The sequence below is a fragment of the Myotis brandtii genome, unplaced genomic scaffold, assembly GCF_000412655.1.
Source record: "Myotis brandtii unplaced genomic scaffold, ASM41265v1 scaffold825, whole genome shotgun sequence".
Lineage (NCBI taxonomy): Eukaryota > Metazoa > Chordata > Mammalia > Chiroptera > Vespertilionidae > Myotis > Myotis brandtii.
Genome location: NW_005371349.1, coordinates 392,458 through 399,617, shown reverse-complemented (window position 1 = coordinate 399,617; position 7,160 = coordinate 392,458). Strand labels below are relative to the sequence as shown.

The following is a 7,160-nucleotide window of genomic DNA, read 5'->3' as shown; positions in this document are numbered from 1 at the left end:
CTCGCCTGCCCCGCACTCCGCCCTGCCCCGCACTCTGCCCTGCCCTGGACATGGCTCCACAAGCCCAGTCACAGAGGAAAAGCAGCTAAACTGGACATCGTCAAAACGTAAAATTCTGGCCCGGCCGGTGTGGCTCAGGGGTTGCGCATTGGCCTGTGGACCAGGAGGTCCCGGTTCGATTCCCGGTCAGGGCACAGGCCTGGGTTGCGGGCTCCATCCCTAGGGTGGGGCGTGCAGGAGGCAGCCGATCCATGATTCTCTCTCATCATCGATGTTTCTATCTCCCTCTTCTTTCCTCTCTGAAATCAATAAAAATATGTATTTAAAAAACGTAAGGGTTCGCGGCGCAGGAGACAAAGTCAGAGAGTTAAAGAGCCAGGCAAATCAAAGGAGGTACTTTAATCTTCGAGCTACAGAGGCCCTAAAGGGCGGGCCAGTGAAGTCGTGCGGAGAGGGAGTGGAGGCATTTTTTATACAGCTGTTCGGTGAGGGCGGGGCATGAGCTGTGGGAGTCCCGCCGCGGGCAGGCCCGTCACGGTTCCAGGAAGGAGTCTCTGTCGCCATCTCTCTGGTGTGCTGACCTGTTAGGAATTCCAGGGAGGGCCCGGTGTCTGCGCCGCCATCTGCCTTGTGCACGCACGGGCTCCTGGGCCTCCCTCCGACTCACAAAGAAAATTTAAAACTCTGTGCTTCAAGGGACACCATTAAGGGCAGAGTGGCCGGCGAGGGCAGGGGCTGCTCTGGAGAGAAGCTGCGCAAGTGGGACCAGAGTCCCTGTCCTCCAGGCGACTCGGAAACCGCCCCCTGACGATGGAGGAAGTGCTGCGGCTGCTAGGTGGAGGCAGCCGCCACGTTAGCTGCCCGTTGGTTTGAGTTCCCGCTTCCTAAACCGCCAGCGAGCAAGGATCTGATGCCCAGCAGGTGGGGAGCGCACAGCGGAGTTACCACAATCGGAAGTTAAAGTAACACCCCCTCCCCCTGAGTGTGGCTGAAGAGATGGAACGTGGGACTGAGACACGTGGCCGAGAGCTGGACACGGCAACAGCCGTAAAGGGCCGCGTGGGAGTCCAGACGGGACCGGAGCCGCACGCTCAGCCCTGTGCACAGAGCGGAAGGGAAGATCGGTGACGTGGAAGCACAGGTCAGGACTGACTTCCTGTTCACCAGCTGGGAAACGAGGTCACGAACACGCTTTGTTGTTCAAACGCACGCCGTGCATTCGGGAGGAGGCAGGAGACCTGAAGAGTCTAAGTATAAACTAGAGGCCGCCATGAAAGGCTTTCCGCAAAAGGCACTCCTGGGTGCAGGTTGCTCGTGAGTAAGCGGTGCCCGGTATTTGTAGGGAAATAACCCCAACGATGCACGGGCACCTCCAGAAAAGAGGAAAAGGGGACGTTTTCCAACGCGTTTTTATCATCATCTCTTCCAAAACCCGATGAGAAAGTGGCAGGAAAGGAAAATGGCCGGTCACCTCGGACAGGAAACCCCCAACACCGCACTCACAGCAACAGGAGGATCTTTCCGGAAAGCGAGGAGGACCCGGGTCCATGCCATGGAAGTGAAGCCTGACCCTGACATCATAAACAACATGACCTCCGGGCACCCTGGCTCCGACGGGGGAAGGCCAACAGACCCTTTCCTAAAATCCACGTGTTGGTGACGGTGCGGCAGGGAGATGCTGTGGGAAAGATACACAAGTAAGGACGCGGCGGGAGGAGCTGGCGGATCCCTCTCCGCCCCGGGAGGGGCTGTTGGAGGGCTGGAGGGGAACTACCGGAGTCGCACCGTCTTCGCAGGTAATGAAAACCAAAGTGCCGCCGAGCCAAAGCCGGGGCACAGTGGGTCACCCTCAGAGGGCAGTGTCCCCCTCAGCCCCTCTCGGCAAAACAAGAGAGGCTTCAAAATAAGTCAACCGAACCGGCCGCGTTTGAAACCCGAAAAGGAGCAACATAAACCCAAAGAAAACAAATGCGGAGAAGACGGACACGGAAAACAAACGGGAAAACAGTGAGACTCAGGGTGGGTGTTTTGAAAAGACGAATAAAATAGACAGAGCTCCAGCCCAAAAGCATCAGGAAAGAAAAAGAAAGAACAAATAAACCACAGGGAGTTGAAGAGACGCACCCCTGCGGGATGAAAGCGGTGATTAGAGACCACGGGAGGCCTCGGTGGAACGGACACCGTCCAGGAGAACAGTGGTCAGCAGGGTGGGCCCAGGAAAATAGTGGTCAGCAGGGTGGGCCCAGGAAGAAGGGGGGGAGGGGTCTGAATGTCGAGAACCAAACAGGAAGACGAAACATTAAAGACCCGCCCGGGCGGGCGGCCAGGCCTGTGTCCCAGAGGCGCCCCGACCCGAGGCCCATGCAGAGCCTCTAAGGCCAGGCCTCAGCTCTAAGGAGGGAATGTTTGTTTGTTTACGGTCACCTCCCAGCTGTGGGCGAGCGCTAGGAGCACCTGGCCCACACGAGGCACCTGGAGGTTCTACAGGTAACGAGGCAGAATAACAGCCCGGCCGGGTGGCTCAGTGGTGGAGCGTTGACCTCTGAACCAGGAGGTTGCGGGCTCGATGCCCCGTGGGGGGCGTGCAGGAGGCAGCCAATCGGTGATTCTCTCTCATCATTGATGTTTCTCTCTCTCTCTCCCTCTCTGAAGTCAATAAAAATATACCTGTGTGCGGCATGACAGCGTTGTTGTAAAACACAATGTTATGTAGTTTCGGGTACATACGTGCGCGTACAATAATGTTAAACCACCTGGACGGACACGGGCCACGCTGCTGGTACTGGGGGGACCCTGAGGGGCCTCTGAGGATGGGGAGGGGGGTAAAGAGACAATGTCTGCAGGGCTTTCACTCACTGGAAGGCGAAAGTGAATGAAATGTTTGTGCAGTTAAAGCATTAAGACAGGGACCCGGTGAGTGCAGGCATCCAGTTCTGCCGTGTAGCGTGGTAGTTAGCCATGTAGCGTGGTAGTTAGCCGTGTAGCGTGGTAGTTAACCGTGTAGTGTGGTAGTTAGCCGTGTATCATGACAGTTAGCCGTGTAGCGTGGTAGTTAGCCGTGTAGCGTGGTAGTTTGCCGTGTAGCGTGGTAGTTAGCCATGTAGTGTGGTAGTTAGCCGTGTATCATGACAGTTAGCCGTGTAGCGTGGTAGTTAGCTGTGTAGTGTGGTAGTTAGTCGTGTATCATGACAGTTAGCCATGTAGCATCGTAGTTTGCCCTGTAGCGTGGTAGTTTGCCGTGTAGCGTGGTGGAGCGAGTCTGTGCTCAAAAGTGGAGGGCACACCCCTCTGTTTTGCAGGCACCACCACCACCACAGCCACTCCAGTCACTTCCGTCCGTGGCTGAAGTAGAACTTGCTCAAATGGACCCTGTAAGCTGCCAGGGCTGCTGGGGACATTGTCTTCACCTGGGCAGCCCGCGGGCAGCTAAATGGTGAGGCTTTGCCCTGACCGGCTTGGCTCAGTGGATAGAGCGTCGGCCTGTGGACTGAAGGGTCCAGGTTCGATTCCGGTCAAGGGCATGTACCTTGGTTGTGGGCACATCCCCAGTAGGGAGTGTGCAGGAGGCAGGTGATCGATGTTTCTCTCTCATCTAACTATCCCTCTCCCTTCCTCTCTGTAAAAAATCAATAAAATATATATTAAAAAAAATAAATGGCGAGGCTTCTCTCCCTAAAGGAAGGGGCGAGAGGGACATTGGGAACAGTAGTTCCGGCCTCACCTTTCCACATAGCAACAGCCCTGGAGCAGGTGCCGGTGATGGCCACTCCACCTGCTTCAGCTTCCGGTCCCGGGACATCGTGGGAGGCTGGAAGGGAGAGGCTGGAGGAAGGCAGCACAGACAGCTGTGAGCCCAGACGCCCTCGCTGGGCCAGGCTGAGTGGCAGGCGCAGCAGCCAATGCAGGTAACCCGAGGCCACCTGCAACGCCAGGCTGGTGACACAGTGGAGGTCAGCTCTCCCGAGCCCACCTGGTGCCTGCGCTCGGGTGGACAGAGGCCTGCAGGGCGGCCTGCAGTGAGGCCGAGGCGTGGACTTATAGGAAGGGCGGCCAGGTTTAGCCAATACGGGACCCGGCTCAACTGGCATTTCAGACAAACGAGAGTGATTGTGTAAGCGTGTCCCAGGTTTCGTTTGCTGTTTATCTGGGATTCAAATTTAATTGGGTGTCCTGTGCTCTACCTGGAAACCCTCCAAGTCTAGGGCTCTCGGGGGCCCAACCAGGCCTCAGGGGGGTCTGGAGCCCCAGAGAGACCGGTAGCCACAGGGGCCTGCTGGGCAGACAGCTAATGGGCCAGTGCAGCAGCCCGGCTCTTCCCTGTGCCTCCCTGCCTCCTAGACCAGAGGCCAACCTACTGAGAGGAGCGGAGAAGGGCGGCCCTGGCCCATTCCCCCCAGAGGCGGAGCAGGACCTGAGGACCATTTATTATTATTTTTTATGTTATTATTTTTAATCTTCACCTGAGGATATTTTTCCATTGATTTTTAGAGAGAGTGGAAGAGAGAGGGAAAGACAGAGAGAAACACTGATGTGAGAGAAACACATCGATTGGTTGCCTCCTGTACGCGCCCCGACCAGGGCCTGAGCCAGGGAGGACCCTGCAACCAAGGTACATGGCCTTGACCAGAATCAAACCCGGGACCCCCCCCCCCCACCCCCAACAGTCTGCAGGCTCTATCCATTGAGCCAAACCAGCCAGGGCTGGAGGCCCATTTAGAGTCTCTCTAAGGACGATGTTTCAGTTTTAAGGAGAGAGGGAATGTTTGTTGATTTATGGTCACCTCTCACCTGCAGGCGAGCGCTCGGAACACCTGGTTCGATGCAGCCCAAACAATGACCCTGCATCTTCTGTGCTCACCTGACACAGGCGCCGAGCTGGACGCCCCTGCAAACTGCCCGGGTCTTTGCGATCTCTGTCCTCCTGGGACCACGGTCCCCTGCTCCTGAGTGACCGGTCCTCCCGCAGCCTGGCCAAGGCCTTAGTCATGGTCCCCATGCTCAGCTCAGGTTTATGGAAGCCCTGGGGCCTTTTAAAGTGCAAAGTCCACAACCATAATAGAGGCTGTCGTCAGCGTGGGCGGTGGATGCGGGCCAGCTGCGTCCCTATGAGCCTCACCCTCCCCCCCGCCCCCCGCCTGTGCACATGCTCACTCGCTCACTCACCCACACATGTGCCCTCTCACATGAAGCCATTCCTGCCAGGCACCCCCCCCTTCCCCCATCCAGGCAGCAAGTGTTGAAACCTCCTCTCCCCTGCCTTCCCCTCCCCTGCCTCCTCTCCCCTGCTGTACCCTCCGACGCTCTGACCCTCTGTCTGTTTGGGCCTCTCCCACCCTCCTCCTGTTCCAGGTTCTGGGTCCTCCCCGTGGAGCTCTGAGAACAGGCAGCTCCTGCCCCCCTCCCTCCCCAGCTCCCGCTTCCCTCCTCTTCCACCTCCGGCAGCTTCCGGGAGAGAGGCTAGGGTGAAAGCCAGCGAGCTGGCCACAGAGCTGCAGGTCACACCCAGGAGGGCCTAGGGGTCCAGCTCTCAGCCGCCAGGCCCTTCCTGGCCAAGTTCATTTGGGGAGACCTGAGGCACGTGGTCTGCACTTCCCTCCCAGCAGCCGCCTGCTGTGCCCACTGCTCTCACTGCCCAGGAGCCCCCGGGGGGAGCGGGAGGCAGGGCCGAGGCACAGACACAGGGATGGGGCTCCCTGTGAGCCCCGCAGTGAGAGGTCTCGGGGTCCCCCTGCGGATCACAGGGCTCAGCTGTTCCAGGAACCCGCTCAAAGCCCCACAAGGAGGGGCAAGGAGGGGCCTGTTTCCTGGGGCTGCGGCTCCGATGACTAAGACCGGCCTAACCCAGCAGGAACAGGGGCTCTCCCCGTTGTGGGGCCAGAATCTGAAATCGGGGGGTCGGGGGCTGGGCTCCCTGGGAGGGCTCCAGGGGGGGTCCCTCCTGCCTGTTCAGCTGCTGGGGGCTCCCGGGGCTTCTTGGCTCCTGGCTGCATCCCTTCAATCTCAGCCTCCGTCCTCACATGACCCTCCTCCGAGTTCATGTGACCCCACCCCCCTCGTTCACGTGGCCACGCCCCCATGTTCGCATGGCCCCACCCCCTTATTCACATGACCAAGTTAATGCAAAAAGCATTCAAACCTGTAAAGAATTTTTGTGAGTTTATTTGAGCCAAACGGTTGACAATCGCCAGGGAGCAGGATCTCAAGGCATTAGGATAATGCGCCGGAGAAGGTAGCTTTTCACCTTGTTGTAGAAATTACCATCGAAGGAGGAGACGTCAGTGGGTCACATGAAATCCATTGGTGATAGATTAGGGAGGCGGGAGAAAGCAACGCGGGGAGCTCTGGGATTGGATAGAGTGAAATGATGGACACATGCTTCTTTCACACAGGTGGGCACGGACCGTTCACAGCGGACAATGAACAGGACAGAACAATAACAATGAGGGAACTTGTGCTTTCCGCCCGGTGCCATCTGTTGTGTTCTGAAGAGTAGCTGTTACCCGGATGTTTCACAGGTGTTTTCTTAGATGCAAAAAGGCAATAGGCTGGTAAAGATGAAGCTGATCTCTGGCCTCCCTGGTCCCGTCCTCCTGCGGCTCAGGCCCCTTCCTCCTGCCTTTACTGCGAACTCTGTGCCCACAATGTGGGGCGGTGCCAGCTCTGGGTGCTCCAGGCCCGGCGAGCTGGGGCCCTCGGAGCACAGGGAAGCTGTGTCCCATGGACTCCCACATCCCTGCTCACATCCCCATCTTTCCACAATGTGCGAACTCACTTGTCCACAGGTCCGGGACCCCCCCTCCCCGCCAGAAGAATAGAGTCTGCCTGAGTTGCCTATTTATTTTAATATTCCTGATCTATACCCAGGTCTCTTCTACGACTGTCTTTCGAACAGGTTGTGACGTGCTTGGCTCTTGTGCTAACGAGGAGAATAAAGCCTCTAACACTTGGCCGCATGGTACCTAAATGAGAAGCGGGTTTCGCCGTTTTTGAAGATTGGGAACAGGGATCAGAACTGAGCTCGGATCTCAGCTCGATGGCTGACTTCGTGACCTCCGGACGGACGCGCCTCTGAAGGAGGCTGGTGAGGACAGGAGGGTTCGCGCACAGGAAACTCAGGGCGCCCGGGCTCAGACCCAGGCCCCCGCGGCTCTCCGCGCCCG

At 57.8% G+C, this 7,160-nt stretch overlaps 1 protein-coding gene across 7 annotated transcripts in view; it reads left to right on the top strand.

The window, feature by feature from the left end:
- C1QTNF1 (C1q and tumor necrosis factor related protein 1) overlaps window positions 1–4,353 on the top strand; it is a 26,585-nt gene extending 22,232 nt beyond the window's left edge. For all 7 annotated transcript variants that reach the window (XM_014531842.1, XM_014531843.1, XM_014531844.1 and 4 more), the window contains one exon: window positions 4,321–4,353. The gene's annotated coding sequence lies outside the window, so the exon portion shown is untranslated. The remainder of the gene's footprint in view (window positions 1–4,320) is intronic.
- The last annotated feature ends 2,807 nt before the right edge of the window (window positions 4,354–7,160 follow it).